A 26848-nucleotide genomic window follows, 5' to 3' on the forward strand; every position below is an offset into this window, starting at 1 on the left:
TTGAAAATGCAATGGCATAAGGCCAAAGTTTCTATCTTTTTGCAAAAAGTGGTCAAAGTTTAGAACAAAAGTAGTTCACACAAATAAGGTTTTGAAAATGGAGGGAGACATTTTGAAATTAAAGAAATGGGGAGAAGATGAAGAGACTACCTTATGCACAAAAATTAAAAGTTTAGAGTTGAAAAGGTCTGACCAAATGGGTAGCAATCCAATAGACAAATATGTCAATAGAAACCCATAATTTGGACTTTTAGAATCAAACAACACACAAATGCACAATTATATAAATCTTGAAGAGCAAGGGCGTCAAATAAAGATGGCCTCATCCAAGCTTATCCACTTCATGATCTTCTTTAAAATAGCCCATGTAGTAGATGAATTCCATAAGTCACGGGTTTAACATAACAGCTTAACAGCGATCAATGTTGCAGATGAATTGGAGAGATTTTGAATGATGTATCAGATGAATTTCAAATTGAGAGCACTTGGCTCCTCAACAAATTAGCATTGGACAAGTCCATTAGCAAAGTAATGTTGCCTAAGTTCTAAATCCAATTGGTCCACAGATCAAGCCAACAGTCCACACAAAAGTTTTTTAGGGTTTTTGTTGTTATTATGTACATTAATGGTCAAAGACCACAACAAACAAGCAAAGTAGCACAAAACAAAATATATCACACAATATGGTCCAAATGGACAAAGTGAAAATTACATTAACATAAACAATTAGAATGATATGTATAATGACAAATGATAATAGAGTGCTAAAAATAAATTGCATTAAAAGTAAGAACTTGAAATTAAAAGTTAATGGTTAGTAAGTTAGAAGCTAGTTTTGTTTTGCTTTTGATTTCAAGACATTCTTTGGAGAACACTCAATCCACTTGCCACAAGCATGGATCCTTGAACCAAAACATCTTCCAAAGGAAGGAAAGAAGGCCAAGTTTCCACACAATACCATGGAAGAAGGGAGACTTACAATCTCACTAACTAGAATGCTTATGCCTTTTATGTCACAAATTTAGCGCTATGTTAAGCAATCATAATTGGACTTATGTAGAAGTCTCAACTATTTGAGGTCGGGGAATAGACTTTTGGTGTTAATGCATGTTGGAGACATAGTATTATGAACTATGCTCATTAAAGATACCACACGCACACAAAAAATATGCAAAAGGTATGGCCTAATCTCATCCATACTCATGTTAATCTTTCAATGAACTAGCATTATGACTTTGAGATGTCATTGGCCAATTGAAAATGAATGAATGAAGAAGGGGAATTAGATGAAGGGGGAGGGGATGAATAAGATCACAAATTGGTCAAAGGAGGACTTTTACCAAATTAATATCATTCATTCATTTTGGGAGATGGAATGTACATTCCATCAATCCCCTAAATCCAATGATATTAACTTCACAAATTCAAATCAACCTTGACTAAAGCCCAACAACAAACAAGAAACTCAAACAAGTCAATACAAATGGTCAATACAATTAAAATGGCATTTATTCAATTAAAATTAGTAAAATAATGCATTGAATTTGAATATGGTTTGTCCAAATCCTAAAATCTCATCAAAACACCAAAGAAATGGCTATGAGATTTATCATAGGTCAAACAAGGTCAAAGGACCTTGGAGAAAAAATTTCATTATTTTTGGACACTAAAAAATATTTTTAAACAATTAAAAACAAATGAAAAATAAATTAATCCATGAAAAATATTAATAATGATCTAAAAAAATAATTATAATTCAGAATATGAAAGAGAAAAATATTTGAATTTTTTTTGTGAAAGTCCTATATTTTTTGGATCAATATTGAATTTAATATGAATTATTGAAGAAAATTCAATAAAAATAAAATTCAGAAAATGCTAAATTATGTGGACCATCAGATCTCCCTCATTAATTAAGGTGGCAGATCTGATGATCCAAAACGCGAGTTCCACAAAGACCTGAGTCAACCGCGTGGTAAATGGAGTAATCACAAGAACGATCCAGATTAGAACATGAAACATGGATCATGTGGTTCAGACACAAGACACATCATCACCGGAGCCAGAGCTCCGGTCGTCTTCTACGGTGAGCTCCACCGGACTGGTCAAGATGAACCATCACCAAAATAACAAACATGGACATGATCTTGAAGAAAAAATGGCACTGAGCTCGAATCTGACCTCCAATTCCTCCAATTCCAAATATATTAAGAGATATGTGAAATTGAAAAATGAGATACATGATCTGAGTTGCTTCGATTTGACCTCAAAGCAACTCAATCTTCTTGCCTACATTGGTAGGACTTCAGACAACCAAAGAATCAATGGAATTGAGCAACAATTTAAAAGAATCGAAGAGTTTAAAATTTCTGCAAATTACCTTCAATGGAGGTCTGAACACGATGGATCTTGATCTGAATTGTGCTTGGCTTCACTTCAATTGCTTGCAGGAAGGGAATGGAAAGGTTTAGAAGCAATGGACTCTTGGAGAATTGAATTCCAAAATAGTGGAGATTCAAGCTCAAATTCAAATAAATTTATCAGGGTTATCCTATGAGAGTGAAGGGTTTTCAGTGGGGATTCAAAGCTGGCGTAATGTGTGTGTTCATTCTGAGCAAATGCAGTTGTATTTATAGATGAATCCATGTGATATTTGCACGCCCTTTCCACTTTCCAAAATTGGCAAATGATGATGCCATGCTGCATGGGCGCGCATAGGCCCATGAAATAATGGTTTGAAGGTCCAATTTGAAGATCAGATGCTTTGAAGATTTGGATTGCAAGGCAACTGAACATTGATGCTTGAAGTTGGATCCATGCCAAATGATATCAGACTGTTTAAGCCATGCGCATCCTATGCATTTCAAGTCCAAAATGAATGAATTTGAGCTCTTTGGAAAGGTGAGATCAATAGGAACAAGTTTGGTGTTGAACACTTTTTCATTTGGAGCTTGGACCTTGGAGAAATTTGAGGTGGAAGCTTGGAAAAATTTGACATATCAAAAATTTTCTAAGTGTCAAGCCATATGTCTCAATATTCCACCTTACTTAACTTTTTATGGGAGCTTCAAATGAGAAATGTCTATTCATCAAAGTTATAGCTCTCTCAAATACCTTAAAACTGGTAACCAATTTCATATCATTTGGATTTTAAATGATAGAGTTATGCATTTTTGAACTTTGGAAAAATCACTTGATCAATGGTATAGGTCAAAAGTGACCTATAATGTAGCCTCATATCATATGCTCAAAAAAGTTGAATTAGATCCCACTCCAAACATAAACATTAAAGTAGACACATTGAATTTGATTGTGCAACTTGGAAATCTTTCATCTCATAAAAATTGACCAAGTTATGGCCTTGGGAATTTGACTTTCAAATTAGGGTTTAGACAAAATGACCTATAATGTTTCAACATTGAAAATGATTTTCCAAGCAAAACTAGCTCTAGGTCTCAACATGAAAGTTGTTTAGAATGTCATTTATAGCAAGTTTTCTCTTAGAATCATTTTCATATGGTGAAAATTGTAGGAGATAGGATCTAGGGAGACCCAGTTTTGATCAGATGAATCCATTTGGCCAACCACCATCGACCAACTTGCTAACTTCCAATTCTCTTGACTTTCTTGGGTCATGGTAGATCATACATGCATAAGATGATTAAATTTGAAGTGTACCTTTAGAAATTTGATCAATTGGTGAGATAGCTTGTTGGAGAAGTTACTCAAGACACCCAGTCAAAGTAGGGTTTCCAAGGCAAATCACCCTCAAACTCTTGAAGAAAACTTGATCAATATAACATGTAAAGAACATTGGGACTCATATATGATGTTCATAAACATTCTTGGATCAATTCTTGGTTGTGCTCTTTGTTGATGAGGGTCTCAAACCCTAGATGTGATCTTGATGAATCAATGAGATCATGTCCTACCTACAAAAGAGTTAGACAACTAGAAAGACATATTTTTTGTATTTTGGTTAGTTAAATGATAAAATACGAGTATGATATAATCACAAAGTACTTGGTGATCTCTCCCAATACAAACCTAATGAAAAGGGGTAAGGAGGATGCCAAGGTTTGAACCCAATGCTTATGATGGGAATGTATGAGGGATCTTAGGGTCAAAATTGGGGTCTTACAGGCATAACCTATCATGATCAGAGGACATTGGGGCTTTGCATATGAATCCCATGACTTGGGCTTGTGGATTATTACGGTCATTAAGTACAAATGAATATGAGATGATATGTATGGGATGTATGCTTAGGGTTTAGTGCATAAGAAAATGATATGGGGTAGGGAAAAATTGAGGGTATGAAAACCTCCCACCATTAGTTCTATGAACTAGGAGCTTTGAAACCCTTATTGCACTATAAGGATATGTAGGCACGAGGGCCCTAATCCTCATTGTGCCCTTTATCTATTTTTTTTCCTTATTCTTTCGTGGGTAAACTTTAGATATAACACCCATTCGAGCAAGAATAATCAAAACGATTCCCGTTTAGTACAACTGACGTTAGGGGTGATAATTCTTTCCCCTTGCATAACCGACTACCTTACCCAATTATCTCTTTCTCCAGGTTTTATCGATGTTTTCCCTTTCCTTCGAGAATAAATAAAGTTTGATGGCAACTTTGTTGTATGTTCGAGCGTGCGATGCGTTTGAGTATATTTCCTCTAGCTTCAATCATCATTAAGCGTCATTCGCTCAATGATATTTACTGCATCATTCACACTTTTGGACATGATATAACCCCCAACAGTAGCATGTAGCGGCAACTTTGGTTATTGTTGAAGTCCATTCCTGAAGAGTTGTATTTTCTTGAGTTCATCAAAATCGTGGTTTGTACATCTTTTTAATATGGACTTGTATATTTCCCATGCCTCGCATAGAGTTTTTCTCATGCCTTGGGAAAACACCATGATGGTCGTCTTAGCTTCCATGAATTTGTTGTTAGGAAATAATTTGTTCTAGAATTTTTACTCAATAAGTTTCAGTTTATCATCGTCGATGTCAGTTGATATTGATACCACTCTCTTACTTTTACAATTAGATAATGTGGAAATAATATTAGGAATACAACCTCTTCCTCATATTTTGGAGCTCCTAGTGTGCAATCAATTTCGTAAAATTTTATGAGGTGCGTGTACGAGTTTTCATGATCTAAACCTGCAAAAGGGTTAGCATGCAAAATTTGTAATAGTCCCATTTTCATTTCACTTTTTCGAAAATTCTTTTGCATTCTAGCGATATGAGCTAGATGTCTTGGACAATGTTGACACGGCCTGCCACCATTGTTGTTAGTCTTATTGTCGATTTCAAACCATGGTTCTTTGTTTTAAGACATATGATTCATCTAGATATAGCCTTTTCAGATCTTTGTTTAATTTTCATATTTTTACTGAGGTTTCTGCTTGTTGTTCTTTTGATTTCAGGATCTAATAACAATTGTTCTGCAGGACCTTACCTCGCATAAACTAGTAAAAATAGAACAAACTTAAAATGTTAACGGGCTAGTGTTTTTAAACAAAATATACAACTATTAACAAATATACACAAATATAAACAATGTGTATTATAATTAGAACTATGCTATATCTTTAAAAAGTAGGATCAATCCCCGACAACGACACTATTTTTTTTGCAGCAAACAAAGGTTTTACAATTATTGTATCCACAGAGATTGGATGTTTCAAAAACCGTACAACATTTTTTTAAATTTTAAGTAGAGAAAGGGTTGTGTATGAATTGTGATTTGTTAAAGTATATGAGATAAAATAAATGACAAAAAGTAAAATGGATATTTTGATGTTAATAATAAGAATGCTTGCTAGAGGTAGATTTCATCATTACATATTTATCATGCACATCCATAGGTCAGTAATACGATCCTATACTCATCTCTTAATATTACCACCAAGTTCTCTCATTTGAATCTCCTTTTAGTCACAATGTCGTGAAATCACTGCATTAACCAACATAGAGTATTAAGTTCCAACATTTATAAAACAGTAACACTCAACACCGACCCAAACTACAGTACATGCAGATATTGAATCTAAATCTATCTCTAGGAGGTAGTATCTAATAGATGATTATCTTGGATCTATTAATGACAAACTCCTTTAGATTTCAGGCCACACTATGAAAACATGTTTTAGGTAGCATAGATAAAAAAAGTATTTTAGATTAAAGAGTCATTAATAATAAAGCACAAGTATAATTACATAGAACCTTATGACCTATTTGTTGGAGGAGTTTGTTTCACTATGGAGCATTGAACATTGTGGGACTTCTTATTTTTGGAGCAACACCTTTGTGAGAGACACATTAAATATTCACCTAAAACCTTAAGGTGATATGTGGGTGGATTCTCTCACTTATAAATGTTCAAGTCTCCATATTTCCAACCAATGTGGGACTATTACCCACACTACTCACACTTGATACATTCTTAACACCCCCTCTCAAGTGTGAGTACATAATGTTCCCCCTCATGTGAAAGCTCTTCTTACTTATACATACTCTTGTACCGCACGGAACATTTCTTATTCACCATACTGGCATTATTGACACTCTTTAACAAAACATTTCTTATTAACCACTCTGGTGCCGTTTGACTTTCAATGCAAGTAAGTCGGTCCCTTTCTCGAACCAAAGGCTCTAATACAATTTGTTGGAGGAGTTTTTTTTACTAGGGAGCATTGAATATTGTGTGTCTTCTTATTTTTGGAGCAACACCTTTGTGAGAGACACGCCACATATTCACCTTAAACCTTAAGGTGATAGGTGGGTGGATTCTCTCACTTATAAATGCTCAAGTCTCCATATTTCCAACCAATGTGGGACTATATCCCACACTACTCACACTTGATACATTCTCAACACTCCCCCTCAAGTGTGAGTCCATAATTCTCCCCCTCAAGTGAAATCTCTTCTTACTTACACAAACTCCCGACCGTACATAACGTTTCTTATTCACCACACTGGCTCCGTTGACACTCTTCAATGCAACGTTTCTTACTCACCACACTAGCGCTGTTTGAGTTTCGATACAAGTAAGTCGGTCCATTTCTCGAACCAAAGGTTCTTATACCATTTGTGAGATGAGTTTTTTTCACTAGGGAGCATTGAACATTGTGTGTGTTCTTCTTTTTGGAGCAACACCTTTGTGAGAGACACACTATATATTCACCTAAAACCTTAAGGTGATAGGTGGGTGGATTCTCTCACTTATAAATGCTCAAGTCTCCATATTTTCAACCAATGTGGGACTATTACCCACACTACTCACACTTGATACATTCTCAACACTATTTAACACATGAATATAGTGACTACATTTAACCCATAGCAAAGAGATTTTAGCTCTGCTTACTCATTGTTAGCATAATTGTCGAAAATCTTGCAAAATTGATTTTGGAAGTGTTATTTACCTTGTCACTTGAGCAACGCTTCTCCCTTTAGGCTCCCTCTCTTATTCTCCTATTGTACACCATGATGAACCTATTCCAAGTTTGTATTACCTCAATCAACCAAAACTTCCTTTGCACTAAACTCAAAACTCCCATTAATAGGAATTTTTTTTGGAATTTTATTTAGTCGCACCGCCTACTCACCTAGTGCGCCTACCCTACCCTGATTTGCTCTGCCTAACCTGATTTTATTTATTAGCAATTAATGCTTACATGTATGCCACTTTTGGGCCGAACGTGTCTAGTTTCTTAAAGTTTTTGCTCTTGCTTGGTTTCTACGTGATAAATCATGGTTTTCCAATTCTTTTCACCTGTTTTTGGTTAACGCATGCAAGAAAATTAGTCTAAACAAATATTTTCTTACTTTTCATAGATAAATTGGAAGTTATTTGATCGTCAGAGAATACATAAGTGAAATTCTGACTTATGGATTACTTTTGATTCATATAGTAAAGGTAATGCTAGGAAGACCTAGTTAGCTAAGAAGCCTTAACTATATATATATATATATATATATATATATGTGTGTGTGTGTGTGTGTGTGTGTGTGTGTGTGTGTGTGTGTGTGTGTGTGTGTGTGTGTGTGTGTGTGTGTGTGTGTGCGTGCGTGCGTGCGTGCGTGCGTGCGTGCGTGCGTGCGTGCGTGCGTGCGTGCGTGCATGCGCGCGTGCGTGCGTGCGTGTGTGTGTGTGTGGTGTGTGTGTTGGGGGGGGTGGGTGGGTGGGTGGGTGATTACCTTATAAAGGTAAGGATAAGTATAATTAAGGTGATATTGGTACCTAAACTATGATTGATATAGTATAATGGTGATGATGATAATGGAGTAAAATCTATAAGATGACATCACGTGTATATCGAAGTGAATGCGTGGAGAAGTCACATGTGACAGTGGATTATAATCATGGGTGTGCAATGTGTATCTTGATCAAATTGGAGGGTATGTGAGTATCCTGGAGACTTATTGAAGCATATACGATTTATCTCGATAACTTAACTTTAGGATAAGCGATGTATCCCGAAGATTCCTGATATAGAAATATGTGATTATTCTGATATTCTCAGGTTATGCATATTAAATTATTCATTGGAGGATATTAATCATATCTTGGTGGTCTTGCCATGTGGATAAGGTGTTATCATGTGATCCAATATAGGTCATGTTGAGTTGTCTTAGTCGTGCAAATAAAGGAATATGGATCTTATTTCAATAGTCCATTTAAGGGATATGGTGTTATCATTTAATCATGTCAAGTTCCGGAGTATTGGATTGTCGATCTTAGAATGTGTGTTAAGAAGTTAAACTTGAATGATTGTTAATTAACACGGTCATAACGTATAACCCTAGAGGTACGCCTGGGCATGCCTAAAACCAGAGTCTCATTAGTTATAGTTGGATGGTAAATGATATGTATGTCACCCTTGATAGTCAGATTTTACTTGTATGTTCCAGGGCCTAAGAGCTATAAGGGATGGTTGCACTCCCATATCTATACTCATATCCAAGGGACTAAACATATACTCATATCCAAAGGACTAACACATGGTTTAGATCTTCTGAATGGTAGTCGGATACACAATCTGACAACTATGCTTATGGGAGAGGCCCTTGGAATTGTGATCCAGGTGAGTTACCTAGGGGATATATGGTTGATAATTTCTTTTAGATTCTATGGAGGATTAGTGATTATTTTGGTAGATGAGTTGTGTTATTTGAGTTACCCGATGGATTATACAAGTTATACAATGAATCCAATGAATCTAGTAGAAAGATAGTGAATGATTTAGTAGTTTATATTTGAAACCTACTGAAATTAATATCTCACTCCAGGGTGTATTAATATTTTTAAGTTAAGCAAAGTGTTTGAATTAGAATTGATAGCTAAAAACTTTGTAGTGAAGACCCGAATAAGCATATTTTTTTATATGTTGAAGATTTATGTCTAATAGACAATGTATCAATTAGATTTGTCGTACTGTAGAGATTTTATCTAGTCCTATTCCAAACTTGTACATTTGATGTATCATGTATCAAAGTTAACAAGATTCAACGATGAAATTTGTTATAGGTCATTTTCATTCTTTCATCTTAACCTATGTTTTAGAGTAATACATGGGAAAACACTTAGAGTGAATACAAAGCATTCAGAAAATTCGATTAAAAAAAAGGTAGAAACAACTTTACCAAATCCATATATAAAGTAACCTAGACACTTTTTCCATGAGAGTTGCATATTTCATCATATAGCCACACAACTCAAATCAAAAAAATAGTTGTCATATTGAAGATAGACGGTAGGACTACTGAATTAACAAATTGTTAATCATATTGTTAAAATTAAGAAGTTATCAATAATTATATCAAGAATATTTTAATGTAAAAGCTTCAATGTGAGTGACTTTCAAATCCTACAAAACTTCAAGATAATATACACTATTAGAAATATCGCAAAAACAAATCTGCAGATATATATGAGGATTTTGCTGCGACTTTAATAAATAAAATATATTTTTTTTCCAAACAAAAGTTATCGGCAAATTCCGTAGGTAAGCTGCAATTTTCCTTACATTTAATGCAATTTAACATATTTTTCGGCTGAATTTTTTTTCTAGAAAAATCTGTAGGAATATTTATGGATTTTTCTCAAAAATTACATTATTTAAGAATTTCGCAAGAAAAGTTGTTGCGACTTTTGTTGTAAATTTCTTTTATATTAATATTTCCATAATTTTTTTACATATCAAAAATAAAATTTAGTGTTTTCTTTTAAAAATAAAACAACTTTTTGTAAAAAAAAGTTTAATATGGTTTAGTTTTTTTACAAATAATAATAGTCTTCATTTAAATTTTAAGAAAAATTACTATATCCATTTTTTGTGACATTAATGTTAAATGTATGTTTTTATTCATTTTTAATTTTAAATTTAAACTCATTTTATTTAATATAATTTTAGTACATATTAATTTCATGTAATATATATTACTAAAGATGCTATAATTGTTGCCAAAATTTTAAATAAATTTAAATTGAGATAATGTAATATTGTTAACTAATATAAAATTTAAACTAAAAATAATGTTATGAATGTAATACAATGTGTAATTTGTAGTCTAATAATTTAATATAAGATTTGTTATTCCATTTATGTGATCAGATTCTTGTTCTTTAAGATATTTTGAGTTTTTAAACTGCATTGTTTGCGACCTCTCTATAGCTCTTTCACACTTAGTTTCATCTCACTCTCTCGAGGATTCATAGCTCTCATGGATTTGTTTGTTCTCTCTTCTCACAAAGTTTTATAACTTGATATTCGATCCACAAAATCGCCGATCTTCATTAAAATACTGAAATATTTGTTTAAAAAAATAAATATTAATCTCATTTATTTAATATGCATTTTGTGTTATAGGAAATATATATATATATATATATATATATATATATATATATATATATATATATATATATATATATATATATATATATATATATATATATATATATATATATATATATATATATATATATATATATATATATATATATTTCAATGATTAGGTAAAAAATACTTATATGTTTACTTGTTTATTTTAAATTAAAATAAATTATATCATATTTTATTTATCTCTAGATAATTTTATTTAATTTTATATTTTAGTAGAAAAAGAGAATTTAATAAATGTTAAAAATATTTTAGTGTTATTATTATTTTTCCTTAAACTATTTTATTTTATTTTAAATATCAATTTGATCTTTTAAATTGTGTTTGAGAAATAAATTAAGTGTTAAGAATTTTTATTTAGGCTTACTTTTAATATGGGCTTGTGAATTGGACCTTCCATATTTTTCTCATACTCCCACGTCAACACATTAGGGAAAGGAGACAAACCTTCTTTTCCCCTGAAACCCTACTACCGCCGCCACCCATTCATTCACCATTTTTGACCACCACGACTCCCAATTGTAAAATGAGCAAAAAAATTGTACTCCTCATCATCTCGTCTCCCAGATAAATCGATTAGATCATACTCCCATGTGACCACTTTCGGCCGCCACTTTTTCGTCACGGAGGTGAGTTTTCTGGCCATTACATGTTTAGAACATAAGTCTATTATGAGAAATTAAACATTTTGAGATATTCATTTTTTCATTCTGGACATAAGTCCAATTTTAAATTCTTCAAAATGAAAACAAATCTATTTTCAGTAAGGGGTTTTGTAAATATATTAGCCCATTGATAGTCTGTATCAATCAATTTTAAATTTTAAATTTCCTTCTGAACATAGTCACGTATAAAGTGATGTTTAATCTCAATATGTTTAGTTCTAGAATGTAAAATGGTATTCTTAGATAAACAGGTTGCAGAAGTATTACGATAGAGAATAGGAACGTTACTCTCATATATTTGAAAATCTTCTAGTTGACTTTTCAACCATAGCATATGAGTGTTACACCCAGAAGCTACAATGTATTCAGCTTCTGTTGTTGATAATGCAATAGTTGATTGCCTCTTGTTGCACCATGAGATCAAGTTGTCTTCCAGAAACTAACAGCTTCCAGAAGTGCTTTTTCTTTCAATTTTCTATAATACAAGCCAAGGTTTAAAGCAATTAAGTATAGGAGAGAACCTATCATACCTCTATATACCTTTTGCTCTACCTTTCTACTTACATGTATGATGCATTGGAGTTTTTTCTATCTTGCATTCTGACATGTCAAACTTCTTCAGATGTTCTTTGGTATACTTACTCTGATAGATATATGTTCCTTCTAGATTTTAATTAATCTGGATACCCTGAAAGAACTTGAGTTCTCCCATCAGGCTCATCTCAAACTCTTCCTTTATTGACTTAGAAAATCCCATGCACAAAGTAGCATTAGCAGAACTAAATATGATATCATCTATATAAATTTGAACAACAAGAATATCATTTTTGAATGTTTTATAGAATAAAGTTGTATCAACCTTCCCTCTGATAAAATCATTTTTTTAAAGAAATTTGCTTAGTCTTTCATACCATACTCTAGGAGCTTGTTTCAGACCATACAAAGATTTCTTAAGTTTAAAAACAAAATCTGGATTTTTATGATTTTCAAAACCAGAAGGTTGGTGTACATACACTTATTCAATTATGTAATCATTTAAAAATTCACTCTTAACATCTATCTAATACAAGATGATTTTCTTATTAACATCAAAAGAAATTAAGAGAAGAATAAACTCTAACCTGCAAAATTGATGCAAAGGTATGAGTATAGTCAATCCCCTCTTGCTGACTGTAGCCTTGTGCAACCAGTCTGACCTAGTTTTTTACCACTTCTCCTTTTTCATTCAGCTTGTTTATGAAGACCCACTTTGTCTTAATGACACAAGTTCCTTTGGGTCTAGGAACAAGAGTCCACACATCATTTTTGAAGAATTGGTTCAATTCTTCTTACATAGCCAGAGTCCACTAAGTGTCCATAAGTGCTTCATCAATAGGTGTAGGTCATATGAGGGACACCAAACCCATAAGTGTTTCTTCAGGAGTTTTGAATGAGGATTTAGTTCTGACGGGTTCTACTTTATCTCCCATTATCAATTCTTTAGAGTGTAGGGATCTTTGTCTATGCTTCCTCAGAGGAGTTTGAACTTCAACAGCTTCTGGTTGAATAGTTTCAGAGTCGTTCGTCTCAATATATTTAGCTTTTGAAGCTTTACCTTTAGAGTCTGAATAAGTGATCTCAAAATCTATAAACTTCTCAACTATCTATAGCTTTTTAGGTTCAAGCTTATCATCAAATCTAATATGAATTGATTCCTCAACAATTATTGTTTCAATGTTATATACTCTATAGCCTTTAGAGCGTTTAGAGTATCCTAACATTAACACTTTAGAAAATATGAAATGTTGGGTTTTCTATTCTTCCACAATTCATAAGGAGTCTTACCCATAATAGGTCTTATAGAGATCATGTTCTGAATATAGAATGTTGTGTTTACTTCCTCTGCCTAGAAGTTCTTAGCCACATTACTCTCATTGGTCATGGTTTTGGATATTTCTTGCAAGGTCTTATTCCTCTCTACAAATCCATTTTGTTGTGGAGTTCTAGGAAAGGAGAAATCATGGGAAATTCCATTTTCATCAAAGATATTTTCAAAATATTTATTTCCGAATTCACCACCATGATCACTTCTGACTTTAACAACTGTAAAGACTTTCTCGTTTTGCACTTGTGAGCAGAAGTTAGAGAACACAGAGTGTGACTCATCCTTGTGTCTTAAGAATTTGACACGTGTCCATCTGTTATAGTCATCAACAATGACTAAACCATATTTATTTCCTAAGCACGCAGGTAAGAGACTTCCTGCTTAAACCCTCTTGTTCAAGACTTCCTTTCTCAAGCACGCAGGTTAAAGACTTCTTCTAATTTGAACAATTTGTTTAGTAAACAAGATAGCTACTATACTTTGATACACAATCATAAGTACAATAGTTGTGCAAAAATCATAAAGTTTTTCAACCTTTTTTAGATTTCTAAGATAATTCTAAGATAAGAAATCTTAAGATATTATGTTATAACAGTTACGATAATATCTCAGAGTTATGCTAAGATCTTTATATATGTTGCAATGTTGTAATCTTTCTTTGAGCTTCAGCTTCCTTTTATTCAGATAGAAAAAGACTCGTTAGAGATTTGAACAACATCAAACTTAGTGAAGAAGTATGCCAAGAGACACATTGGAGTCTTGGTTCTGGTCTGAAGCTCTATCCATTGGATAATAGCATTGCTCTCAGTACTTTTCATCTTACTAGGTATCAACCAAAAGGTAGAACAGTCTAAAGATGTCACATCCCTTTTTCTTGAGCCTTACAAAGCTAAAAATCTAGTTGACTTTATCCAGATATCTGGGGCTTGATTAGACAAGACTATTTTGATTCAGCGTACGGATCAACAACTCGCCACACCATCAGAGTCTAATCTATCATCAGAAGCTGGGTCATGAGACCAGAGTCTGATGCCTTCAGAGGCAATGAACTATTTCAGATTCTGATTAATCATAATCGGAGTTTAAATTACTTCTCCATATATGCTAACAATCAGGAATAGTTTTATGCTTGTGATCCTGCACACTGAAATAAAATGTTAGCAAATCTTATTGTTCTTTAAAGACTTTATTATCATCAAAACCTTTTGAGGGCATAAACAAATCTTCTTTTAACAGTTATATCCTCTGAAATTGTTTTGTTGGACATTTCGAAGAACCTGATCAACATCTTGGTTTCTCTGAACCATCAAAGGTTGGGAATGTGTGGACCAATATGTTCCTCTTCTTCCCTATTTGGGATTGGCTTTGGCCGAAAACCTAGGTTTTGGCCTACATTCTCATGGGCCTCCCTATTTTAAGGCGTTTTAACCTGGTCAGCATTTGATATCTGAAGGGTCGGTAGTGGCGGAGTTTAAGGCGTTCCAAAAAAATCAATAATTCAATCCATTTGATTCGCCAACAGTTCATAAGTTTGGTTTTAGTTTGAAATTAAAGGGTTAAATATGGTTCTCATTTATTGGTTCAAATTATTAATTAATTCTAATTTACTCTCATCCATTTTGACTTGGTCGAATTAGTTATAAAAAGGATGTAAAAATGTGACTTTAATAGTAATGAAAAGTGATAATGTTGTAAGAACAAAAAATAAAGTGACAATGCAACTAAAGTAAAGATGAGAGTAACTAGGTAGAAATCATAAAATGAAATGAAAACTTTACATTGAAATAAATGTGGTGTCTCAAGATCCATACATTCTCTCAGTAAAACTCTTTTCTCTAACGCTGGTACTTTGAATGTACGTGAGATTTTGTGATGAAATCAAATTAACACCCCGAATCCTAACACTAGAAACTCTATTTATACTAGTATGAAATAACTGCTTCCTAACGTTCCATTCGTCAGTTTTAGCCACGTAGACTTCTACATGTATTTCGTCTCCGCAGTCGCTCCACGTGTCTTTCCCAATAAAACTAAGATGTAGTTACTTATTTTGAACAGAACACCTTTGCGCCCCCAATTAACTGCCACATCGATGTACCTGATGCTGTCGAAAATGTTGATGTTGAAATGTCTTCAAAACACATTCCTAAAAATACTAAGTCCCATTTTCTTTCACTTTAGACTTTAACAATGTACACGTCATCAAACGTCTAATTGTCTTTGACTTGTGCTCATGCTGAGATTTTTGGCTATATCAAAAATCCCAGCTAATAGCGGGATATGGGTTAAATGATGGCACAATGGAGACTGCGTTATCTGCATAAGTCGATGCATTGGAGTGAAAGGCTACCATTATCGTTACTGGCATAACTTATTGGTAATCTTTATTGTCCATAGGGAGTGTGAAACTTAGAAAGAATGTCATAACTTATGGGTAATCTTTGCTGCATGGATAAGACTAATATACAATTATATGATCTGATCACAGCGCTTCTTTTCAAACTGCCACTGTCGACTTTATAGTCTTTGTCGAATTTCTAAGAGAATAGACGAACTCCTGAGAACATATTTGAGAAAAATATTCTAAGTCCTCAACTTCAGTTCCCACATGAATATTTCGACACTCTTGGTCAAAGATCCTATCTATCAAAATGTTATCAATCATCACTATTTTTTGAAGTGTTTTTCCGACACTACGCCAAAAACTGGAATAGACAGCGCCCCTTAGAGGGCGCTTTATTACAAAAGCGCACTCTAAAGTGAAGAGAAAAAATAAGGAGCATACTATTGGAATAGACAGCGCACTTTAGAGGGCGCTTTTGTAACAAAGCGCACTCTAAAGTGAAGCAAAAAAATAATGAGGAAATGGAGGGACACCAATAGAGGACGCTTTATTGAAAGCGCCCTCTAAGGGTAACCTTAGAGGGCGCTTTTGAAAAAGCGCTCTCTAAGTCCATGTACATTTCCAGTTTATAAGGCGCTTTTGGAAAGCCTTAGAGAGCGCTTTCAGAAGCGCCCTCTTAGGCCCCCTTTAGAGGGCGCTTCTGTAAAAAAGCGCCCTCTAAAGTGAAGTCAAAAATAAATAATGAGGAAATGGAGGGACAACAATAGAGGGCGCTTTAGTGAAAGCGCCCTCTAAGGTTACCCTTAGAGGGCGCTTTTAAAAAAGCGCTCTCTAAGCCCATGTACATTTCCAGTTTAGAAGGCGCTTTTGGAAAGCCTTAGAGAGCGCTTTCAGAAGCGCCCTCTTAGGCCCCCTTTAGAGGGCGCTTTTTTTACAAAAGCGCCCTCTAAGGTCCCCTTTAGTAAACATTAAAATTATAACATATACTGCATGTCTCTTTATTTTCCCTTTCTACAAGCTATTTCGTTTACATAACTGGGTTTTCTCTCTACTGCGTCCACTGTCTACTGCGATTACTCTCGTCCTCCGTTCGTTCTCCCTCCCTCACCGTCGTCGTCGCCGTCGCCTTTTTCTGCTGCTGCGTTCACGTTCACGTCCACCGTCACTGTTCACTTTCTTCTCCATCGTTACCGTCACCTTGAAGGTATTTCTCTTCTCCATCTTTACCGTTCACTTTCTTCATGTGTTTGATTAGGGCATTTTCTAAACTTAGTTTTACATTTTGTGCATTATGTTGATTAATGTTGTTTAGGGCAAACTGAGTTTTTTATTTCTGATTGAAAACTGATATCATTTGAAGTGTGTTTGAGCTTGTGCTTGGAAGTTTGATGATTATGGATGCAAGTTTGTTCATGTTCCAAACACCATAAATTTGCATTGGTCTTTTGCATGCAGTAGGTGTGTGTGAGTTTGCATTGGTCTTTTGCATGCAGTAGGTCTTTTGCATGAGAAATGGAAGGTATATGAATGTGTTGACGTATTGAATCATTGTCTTACTTGGGTCTTATTGAATCATTTCTATATTACAGATAAAATGGCTAACCAAGACGATACCCATGCCGCGAATGAATCACGTAATAATGTTGAAAAAGAAATCAAACGAGGATTGACTGTTATGAAGTCAATCATTCGTGCAAGAGACAAGGGTGTAAAATTTGAAGTGCATTGGAGTGCTGAAGACCAACTAATTGAGCCTAACGGTTCAATGTTGGCAAGTTACATTGGTTTCCTTGTTCGACAACATATTCCGATTACATGTGATAATTGGAGAAGTCCGGACTTGAAGGTTGGCAAGGAAAAAATATGGTCGGAGATACAGGTACTTACCATATATTGTTATATGTTTTTTTTGTTGACTATTTGTTAACCATATATTGTTATAATATGACTTTATAATAACACACTCCATTTGTATGTTTTTTAGAGATCCTTTCACATCGATGAAAGCCGGCAAAAATATTGTATTCAATTGGCCGGAAAAAGACTCTGAGGATTTCGATCCTTTTTGTGCAACAAATTTCTCAAGGATGAGGAAGGAAAATTTGTTGAAGGAGAACGGCCAATGAAGTATGCCGAGATTATTTCAGCCGATGAATGGGATAACTTTGTCGCCAAACGAAGAAACGAAAAATTCCATGTAATGTCTATTAATTATGGTATTATACAATTGTTAAGTTACTTGGTTCTAATATGCCTTAAACTTTTTTATCCAGGAAGTAAGCGACATAAATAGGAAAAGGGCATCAAAACCCGCGTATCCGTACAAAAAAGGGCGTACGGGTTATGCACGGTTACAACAAAGAATTGTGAGTATATTCAAATGCTATGAGCTTATACATTGTCACAATATGTTATAATTGATGATCTTATAATCTAATTCAATGTGTAGCTAGCCGAGGAGAAAAGTGACGCAACATCTCTTCCGGACCACGTATTATGGAAGGCTGCTCGGGTTGGGAAGGATGGGGCTGTCGTTGAAGCGGTCCAAAATGTTTATGACGAATGTGTAAGTATATGTAACATTATTTCTTTAATTATATCGAAAATTTTGTTAGACATATAATTCATTTTTAATCTCCTCTAATAATATTTCAGGAGACTTTATCCCAAACCGTACCTTCAACCGAGGTCCAGGATTGCAGAAGCGTACTTAGTCGAGTACTAAATGTTCCTGAGTATTCCGGTCGTGTGAGGGGTAAGGGTTTTGGTGTGACTCCGTCGTCATTTTATAAAAAAACAAAAACAAAAAATCCTACCAACAAAGAGGTGATGGAGACCTTGGCGGAGTTAAGGGCACAAGTACTCCAACTGCAAAACGAGAATGCAAGGTATAGAGAGGAAAGGTGCGCTTCCGAGGCAAAAGATACTAGTGACCGAGCTAGTATCAATCATCAACCGAAATTTCCCGAGGTAATTATATATGTTATTATGAAATTAAAATAGCACTTTTTTACTTGACACATATACAAGTTAACAATAACATTTATTATTGGTTTAGGGCATTTCACCTTGTCAGCTGTATCTATCGTCACCAACTTATCGCATGGTTGGCAAGGGAAAAGTGCACAATACTTCGGGTGAATTACTTCACCATAATCCCCTCCCGGTGGGATTTATGAAAGTTTCGGTTGACCTCGTATTAGATACGGACGCCCGTCTACCATTACCCGACGTTGTTTCAGAGACAACGTTGATGCGAGATGCAGTCGGATCCTTTGTTGGTTGGCCGTCAGATCTAATTTTCCCTGATGCCGAGGTATATATGTTCTAAATGATTATGAATATTTAGTATTCACATTTCAATTCAGCTACAATTATGATATTTAATCAATCCTTATTACATGGTAATGTTAGACTCCTACAAGACCCACCCCTAAAGCTGGTAAAGGGATTTCAAGACGCATCGAGTCGATTGCATCTCAAAAAGAGGTATAAATATATATACCCATTGAATTATATACACAACGGTTCTTTTGCATCACAAAAAGTAATGATTTATTTTATATGAATTTTTAGGTTCCCGGTCGAAAGTTGAAAAGCGATGGTAAGGATATTCCAACGAAGGATATTCCAACGAAGGATATTCCAACGAAGGATATTCCAACGACGGCCGGGACAAAATCTCAAATTATGATGCGTCTTGAGAAAATGGTGGAAGAGTCCGATATTATGGACGGGTCCATTCGTAGTATAGATTTTGATGAAGGTGTTTTCGGAAAAGCTCATTTCGAAATAATTGCAAAGGAGGACATGCAACAACTTTTTGAGCACGACGAATTGGGCATCGCTATCATTCATACATACATATGGTACTCCGATCAATCTATAATTTACTTAGTTGAACAATTTATTTACACATTTCAATGAGTAGTCTAATATTTATTATGTTTCTATTTAAGGTATATGTATGACAAATTGATGCGGGGAACTGAATTGTGTAACCGTTTCAATTTTATTGCTGCTTCCCGTGTCAACGCAACGTTAATATCGAAAAATCCAACATCCGTAAAGAATGATCTAGTCAATAGATTCATGGCGGCCGGCGATAATACTACACGCAGTTTGTATTTTTTACCGTTTAATTCTGGCAACGGGTTAGATTTTCTTTCTAATAATTTCATTCTAATCTATGTATATCTTTTACGTAGAAAATTTTCATTCATCTAAATTTTTGTTTTATTTTACAGTGGTCACTGGGTGTTGGTTGCTATGGATCTTTCGAGACTAATAGTGTATTATCTCGATTCGTTATCGGGTGATTGGAGTAAATATCCGGGTTTGAAGAAGACGGTTGACACGTAAGTGAAATTCCCCTAAATATTCGTGTGTATTTCTATATTTAATTATGTCTGTCAGATTGATCTCAATATACGTTTTTATTTTGTTAGGGCAATAATAAAATTTAGATCGAAAAAGAATTACCGCATTAGGAAGGACATTACCTGGGTCAGAGTTCAGGTATATATTAAGTATCTTATTTTTGCTTATAATAGTGTTTGTTTTTTTGCTTATAATAGTGTTTGTAAGAAATTAACTATATATATATTGTTTGTTTTTCTGTGTAGTGTCCTCAGCAAAATAATTCGGTCGATTGCGGATTTTTTGTATTGAGATTTATGAGAGATATCATTGCGTTGAATCGTATAGACATCCCAAAAATGGTATGGAATAATAACTTAGGGTTTATTTTAATATTATCGGATAACTCATCTAATTTGTTACTAAATCATGAATATGTTTTATTCTCTTAATTGTAGTACTTTGAAGAATACAAATCTTACTCAAGAGCTCATTTGGATGAAATGAAGGATGAATTGTGTCAATTCATTGTTGATCAAAGAATCATATAGCTAGGTTGTATATTGTTGTACATATATGTATGGAATGTTGTTGTTGTATGCTGTTGTTGTATATATGTTGTATATTGTTGTTGTACTTTTACTAAATCATGAATATGTTGTTGTATATTGTTGATCAAAGAATCATATATTAATGTTGTATATATGGAGGATTAATGTTGTATATAAATGGATTCATGTTGTATATATCAATGGATTAATGGTGTATAACATTGGATTAAAGGATGAAATCAATATGAATTTTACACTTTTGCAGCATGCGAACAGGTTACCAATTAAATATCCACTGTTTTTCAAACAAATTTTTTTAAAATAACTAACACTTTAGAGGGCGCTTTCTGTAGGAAGCGCCCTCTAAACACTTTACATTGAGAACTTTAGAGGGCGCTTTGTCCAGAAAGCGCCCTCTAAACACTTTACATTGACAACTTTAGAGGGCGCTTTCTGCAGAAAGCGCCCTCTAAAGTGCTAGTTATTTTAAAAAAACAAGCGCCCTCTGAACACTTTACATTGAGAACTTTAGAGGGCGCTTTTTCCAGAAAGCGCCCTCTAAACACTTTACATTGACAACTTTAGAGGGCGCTTTCTGCAGAAAGCGCCCTCTAAAGTGCTAGTTATTTTAAAAAAATAAGCGCCCTCTGAACACTTTACATTGACAACTTTAGATGGCGTTTTTTCCAGAAAGCGCCCTCTAAACACTTTACATTGACAACTTTAGAGGGCGCTTTTTCCAGAAAGCGCCCTCTAAGGTGTCCCTTTATGGACCACTCCAGAGGGCGCTTTTTTCATAAAGCGCACTATAATGTGGCCCTTTAGACAACGCTTTCTCCAGAAAAACAAAGCGCTGTCTTTACCTATGCCAGCGCCAGATTAGAGGGCGCTTAAAAGCGCTGTTATAGGCCAAAATAAGCGTCCTCTTTTCCCTTATTTGGCGTAGTGCGAATCCATTTTCCCCATGCTATATCCATGATGTAGAAATTACATACCAACATGTTGTCAACTTTTTTCTCCTAAAGTAGTTGTTGTCTTCATCTTCATCATCACTATAGGCACAATATATATTAATTAGTCCTAGCCAATCTCTTTCTTTGTATTTTATTACGATCATTTTTGATAATTAAGGAATAAATGTATTTAAATTCCAAGAAATAGAAAGAATCCAAATAAATAATAAGCTAGTATGAACTCACCCATTGCGCCAAAAACATCAACTCCCCGTAGAGAGTAACATGAGAATTATCATGTATTGGTACACCTTAAAACCCAAACAAAAATTAGGGGTCTAATGGGTCAATTCTTTTAAGATATGGGTCAATTATTCTGATATGAAGGTGTAACTTTTTTTAACTTTGTAAAATAACAAGATCCTTTTCAGTACAGGTTACTATAAATCGTATAACCGAATAACAAAAATATAGCATCATAAGTGATGGTGCTATATATGCATCCTGACATGGTTTTCTTACAATAAATAAAACATGACTGTGTCAATAAGTTACTCATTCTAATATGTACATACTACCAATCTTTTATCCATTTAGTAGTATGTCTTATCAATGGAATAGTTAACCTGGTCAAAAAACAAATCAACAGCTCACTCGACACAAACTTGATGCAACACGGAAAGAAGAGCAAGAGTTTAATTTATAGATATTATAATTAGTTCTTCTAGTTAACAATTTTGTTTTGGGGAAGGGGTAGTGTGTTTCACTATACATCAAATCAACAAAAGAATAGATACAAATCAAGTTCTCTGATTTAACAGGTTTTACTTTGCAACTTTTATTATAATTTTATACTAATCAAATAAAGTTCCGTGTTTGCAATTTATAGTATATGTTATATGGTCCTCTGATTGGCTTTTGAAAATAGAAGAATATATAGATTCTGTGGATAAGTCTATAACCATCCCTTAATAAAATACATTACATGCAATCATTGATAAAAAGTAAAATACCTCTTTAAAATGATATATATATATATATATATATATATATATATATATATATATATATATATATATATATATATATATATATATATATATATATATATATATATATATATATATATATATATATATATATATATATATATATATATATATATATATATAATTATACCACAATTAGTATACAGCAGAAGCAGGATCGAAATATATATAAGAAATGGAAGAAATGGTAGAGAAGTCTAGAGAAGTAGTAGAGAATTTTCTTTCAAACTTATTTAAAACTTGATTACAAAAGAAACTAAAATCCCCTCACATAGGGAAGCAAAGGCTTACTATTTAAGCTGGTAACATCTACCTACAATAGTAGGTGAACTAAAAACAAAAAACTTTTACAAAAGAAAATTAAGTGCATACAATTATGCCTAAAGACAAGAGATTCTTATTCCCTTAAGATAAGAAGATAAGATTCTTTCTTATCTTTTGCTTTTGGCAACTTTTGCTTTTTACAAGATTCTTATTCCATTAACCTTGTCTTTTGCTTTTGACAAGATTCTTATTCCATTAACCTTGTCTTTTGCTTTTGTTTATTGATTCTTTTTCATTATTGTTTTGAAATGGCAAACAAGATAGGATTTTTTCTTATCTTCTGCCTTTGATTATTGATTCTTATTTTTTGCTTTCTCTTTTGCTTTCTGGGCCATGGATTGAATCATTGCGTCCCAGAAATCTTCTGCAGTTGGGTCTTCTGCTTGAGCTTCTCCTGCCAAACAGTCAAAGTTGTGGGAATCAATTGATCCCATGGAAGAGCTGGTCTTCATAGATGAATCCTCATCTTTTGATGCTTTTGCTGGAAAAGTGGAGAAGAATTGGTTTTTCATATGGTCCAAAGTTCTAACCATGATCTCATCTTCTGATTCATTTGGATATTTTTTTTGGAAGAAGTTCTTCAGATTTCCCATAGACATTTGTTGGGAGCATTGCTCTTTGACCTTATTACTTTGGTCTTCAGCTATAGCTGTTTGAATTAAATTCCCTATTTTCTGGACTTCTTCGGAACTCATTTTGTTCCACCATTTATAGAAGAAATTTCTTTCTAAAATGGGTATGTTGAATTTATCTTGAGATATGGTGATTGACCATCTCCATATCCATGGAATCTGAAATTTGGTAAAGAACCAAAATGGACATTGTCCGGTGATTAAATTATCAGATAATATATTTGCAATAAGTGGGCTATTATCACACCAGGGATTGTATAAATCAAGTAAATCTTTGGGTAGTATTTCCAAAGACGGACCAAATTTAGTCCACCATTCATAAAACCAATTTGGTATAGGTCTATTAATCATCTCTGGATTAATAGAGAAAAACCAAGAATGCTTATTCTTGGGATTTTGATAATAAAAAGCTTGAGTAAAAGCTTGGGCATAGTCCCAGTAATTAAAGTAAATATACTTTCCTTCTGCAATTCTTATTGCCTTTTCACCATTTGGATTAAGACCCCATTCTCTTGGTAACATGATTTTATTAATGTGACATTTACTGAAGTTTATAAAACTTTCAGGATTATTATTCTGGTAATGGTGAGTAAATGTTACTGATTCGGAAACGGTTAGAAGAATTTCTAGGTGAGACCTAGATTTTCCATGTAGGCCTGGATATCCTCTTGATTCGAGGTATCTAGTTTTGATAGACCATCCATCATTTGGATTGATTTTTATATCTTCTTCATCAATATACATGATTTTTTCAGTTACTGGATTTTCAAAATAATCCAATTGCTCTTGAGGTTGGGTTATTAACCGCAACTTCTTTGTAAGATGTAATTTTATTAGAGGAGGAGGAAGGAATATCTTCCTTTTTAGATAAAGATGCAGGTAATTGTTGCATTTTTCTACCTGTGTAAACTGTAGTCCAATCTCCTATTAGGGGAATGTTTGATTCTGGCTGTGGTAACATTTTGTTACTCCCCATTCCACCACGGCCATAACCGCGGCCTCTTCCCCTATACGGGGTCATCATTTTTTTTCTGCAAAAATTCACGAGTTAAATAATCAGCAAGTGAATTATTTTCACCTTTAATGTGTTGAATGTCAAATTCAAACATAGATAATTGAGATTTCCAGCTAGCAAAAATTTGCTTAGCAACAAGATTTTTAACATCTTTTTCAATAATTGATTTAGCTGAGCTACAATCAATTTTTAATAAAAATTTCTTATTAAGAAGATCATCTTGAAATTTTGAAATGCATTTTATAATAGAGAGCATTTCTTTTTTGATAGTAGAATATTTTGATTGGGCAGGATTCCATTTTCCAGAGGTAAATCTGACTAAAACTTCTTTTGATGTATCAGGTATAATTTTTTTAAGGATTCCTCCATAGCTTAAGTCTGAAGCATCCGTTTCAACAATTTTGAAATATTTAGGGTTAGCAAGGGATAAACAAGGCAAACATTTAACTTTATTTTTAATTCTTTGGACTGCCTGAGAATGTTTATCAATCCAAGGGCCAGGATTCTTTTTAAGTCTAGCATGTAATATGGCAGTATCTTTTGCAAGATTTTCATAATAATCTGCTATGTAATTAAGACTACCAAGAAACCTTTGTAATTGTTTTTTATCTGTAATAATATTGGGGAATTTAGAAGCGAATTCAATACTTCTTTGTATAGGAATTATAGTTCCTTGGTCAATTTCATGACCTAAAAATCTAACTTTTGTTTGAAAAAGTTTCATCTTAGGAGCAGATATAACTAATCCATTATGTTTAACTAATCCTTTGAATATTTTTAAATGTTTAACATGTTGATCTATAGTTTTAGAAAAAAACTAAGACATCATCAATATAAACAAATATAAATTCAGTATAAGGATTAAAAATATCATTCATAATATTTTGAAATTCAGAAGAGGCATTTTTAAGGCCAAAAGGAAGGACATTCCATTCATAATGTCCAAAAGGAACAGTTAAGGTTGTTTTATACTTATCAGATTCATTAATCTGAATTTGCCAATAACCAGATTTCATATCAAATTTAGAGAAGATTAAAACATTGTTTAATCTATCTAAAAGATCTTTTTTATTAGGAATAGGATATCTAATCCATTTTAACACTTTGTTAAGAGGTTTGTAATTTATAACAAGTCTAGGGACCCCACGTTCCCTTTCGGCAGCATTATTAACATAAAAGGTTGTGCAGCTCCAAGGAGATTTGGGTTTTCTTATTAATTTTTTTTCTAAAAGAGATTCTATCTCCTTTTTGCATAAATCCAAATACTCATGATTCATTTGAGCAGGCCTAGCTTTAGTGGGAATTTGACTTTCATTAAAGTCATCAAGATAAGGTAAAGAGATAACATGTTTCTTTCTATCCCAAAAGGCATTAGGTAAATCATTACAGATTTCATCTCTAAACTGTTGATCAATTAATTTAATTTGATTTTGAATTTCAGGTTTCTTAAGTTGAAAAGTAATGTTTAATAAATCTACTTCTTCTTTAAGAAAACAAATTTGTTTTTCTTTTTTAAGAAGAATATCTTTAACTTCATTAATCATCCTAGTAAGGATCAGTAATAAATTCAAAAGTAATTCTTTTGTTATTGATAATGGAGGTAATTCCCTTTTGATCAACATTAATTAGAGGCATAATTTTATACAGAAAAGGAGTTCCTAATATGATTCTATGAGTTAAATTTTTTACAAGAATAAAATGAGTAGGTAAACAAATATCTTTATTACAGATATAAGCATTAGACAATTTATAATTAACCGTGAGTTTATCTCCTCCAGCTTGGGTAAGAGATTGTGTGGTTTTATCAAAATATTTAGTGGGAATAATTCCTTCTTGAATGCACTTTAAATCAGCGCCACTATCAATAAGAGCAACTTCATTTTCTAAGATGAAATTTCTATTAATAACTAAAGTTATTCTAACAAACCATTTTTGAGAGGTCACTCTATCAATGAGAGAAAGGAATTCATCACTAGGTGAAGGATTACTAGTTGAAGATATCTCTTCAACCTTGGAATTACTAGATTCTAACAAAGTGAGTCTTTGAGATAAACCATAGTTTTCTCTTTTAATCTGAGATATCTCATTCTTTAAGAGGTTTATTTCTCTATTTAAATCCATAATAGAAACAGGAGTTTAACGGATGTTAGACTGTCGAAATCTAGACAAAACC

General features: G+C 33.5%; 1 long non-coding RNA gene across 1 annotated transcript; it reads left to right on the top strand.

Annotated features, from left to right (window-relative positions):
• The first annotated feature begins 17378 nt into the window (after window positions 1-17378).
• On the top strand, window positions 17379-18158 carry LOC127098167 (uncharacterized). The gene is made up of 3 exons (XR_007793307.1): window positions 17379-17671; window positions 17777-17989; window positions 18066-18158. It is a non-coding gene; the product is annotated as an uncharacterized LOC127098167 (long non-coding RNA).
• The last annotated feature ends 8690 nt before the right edge of the window (window positions 18159-26848 follow it).

The sequence above is a fragment of the Lathyrus oleraceus genome, chromosome 6, assembly GCF_024323335.1.
Source record: "Lathyrus oleraceus cultivar Zhongwan6 chromosome 6, CAAS_Psat_ZW6_1.0, whole genome shotgun sequence".
NCBI lineage: Eukaryota > Viridiplantae > Streptophyta > Magnoliopsida > Fabales > Fabaceae > Lathyrus > Lathyrus oleraceus.